General features: G+C 47.3%; 1 pseudogene; it reads left to right on the top strand.

Annotated features, from left to right (window-relative positions):
* Nucleotides 1-1,214: 1,214 nt before the first annotated feature.
* Nucleotides 1,215-1,368, top strand: LOC138565226 (5.8S ribosomal RNA; annotated as a pseudogene).
* Nucleotides 1,369-1,758: the final 390 nt, after the last annotated feature.

A 1,758-nucleotide genomic window follows, 5' to 3' on the forward strand; every position in this document is an offset into this window, starting at 1 on the left:
GCAGCTTGAAACTAACAAAACTAAATTGAAGCAGTGCTACAATTCAAATTCAGATTGTCCCCAATTTAAAAGAAAGTTACAAGATAAAAGCACCCCAATTTTCCACAATCCTAAAATAATTTCATAAGTTAAAACTATTAGCAGCACTGTTTAAGATATAGCAAAGATTAGTGGTGAGGCTGCCTAGAGACTTTTATACTGGCACAGACCAGCTTGTTTCTCCCGCTCCAGTGCTCCCGCACCTGATTAGCAAACAAGTAATCTGCGAGGACTACAATGTTGCTGGGAGAGGTATTCTGGAATAAATTAAGGTAAGCTGCATCTCAAAATGGACAAAATTAAGTTGAAGCAGTGCTACAATTCAGATTGTCCCCAATTTAAAAGAAAGTTACAAAATAAAAGCCCCACAATTTTCAACAATCCTAAAATAATGTCCTTTTTAAAAAAAACAAGTAATTACTATTAGCAGCACTGTTTAAGAAATACCAAAGACCTGTCCACCCACCCCCCGCTCCCTCCCAAGTGTTGGGGGGCAGGCTCTGATGCTTGGTTCCTGCAGATCGCTCGAGGGTATGAAGGTCGGCCTGAGGCAGGTGCATGGCTCCCCCTGTTGCCCCCCTTCAGCGGGTGCTAGTTGATCTTGCTAGTAGAATATGCTTGTCTCAAAGATCAAGCAATGCACATGTAAGTAAACACAGCCAGTACAGTGAAACTGCGAATGGCTCATTAAATCAGTTATGGTTCCATTGATTGCTCCAACTGTTATTTGGATAACAGTAGTAATTCTAGAACTAATACATGCCGACAAGCACTGACCACCCAGGATGTGTGCATTTATCAGGCCAAGACCAATCCGCACTCTCCGGACTGTGTTGTTGACTCTAGATAACGTCAGGCTGATCGCACGTCCCCCTGACGGCGATGATACATTTGGATGTCTGCCCTATCAACTTTTGATGGTACTTTCTGTGCCTACCATGGCAACAGGTAATGGGTAATTAGGGTTCGGAGCGGGAGCCTGAGAAATGGCTACCACATCCAAGGAAGGTAGCAGGCATGCAAATGACACATTCGCAACTCAGGGAGGAAGTGACTAAAAATAGCAATACAGTACTATTTCGAGGCACTCTAATTGGAACAAATGTACACTGTATATCCTTGAATGAGGATCCATTGCCCGGTTCGGACCAATGTCTGAAAAATAAGTTCTCTGGGACTCTTGGCAGTGAATCACTCAGCTCGCGTGTTGATGAAGAATGCAGCTAGTTGAAAGAACATGTGTGACTTGCAAGACACATTGATCATGAAAATTTCAAACACACCTTGTGGCCCTGGGTTCCTCCCGGAGTTAGGCCTGTCTGAGGGTTGCTTGAACGTCAGTCGTCCCAGGGACCCTCCATGGGACATGGCTGGGACTGTCACAGGGATCCCGTTCCCTTTGTCCCTCTAAGGTCACACCCCGACCAGCAACATCACCAGATCCCTGGACCTGGCATGTAGGCTGGTTGCCAGTGAGTCTTGGCAATCCCGTTTCCTCCCACATGGGGTCGGGAGGGGCACGTTCCCAGCATGCATTGGTGGTGGTGGCGGCAGCGGTGGCAGTCTAAAATCCAGATGGTCCTTCCCCTACGCTGTGGCAGCTGAACATGCAGCATGTGGCTGTCTGTGGTATAACATGGCTGCCTGCATGGAATGTCCCTGGAGTGCAGGCCTTGCGACCACGTCCGGCGGACAACCTTATCCCAGACGGGATTCGGC

Source organism: Ambystoma mexicanum, chromosome 1q (genome assembly GCF_040938575.1).
Source record: "Ambystoma mexicanum isolate Mex_15411 chromosome 1q, UKY_AmexF1_1, whole genome shotgun sequence".
Lineage (NCBI taxonomy): Eukaryota > Metazoa > Chordata > Amphibia > Caudata > Ambystomatidae > Ambystoma > Ambystoma mexicanum.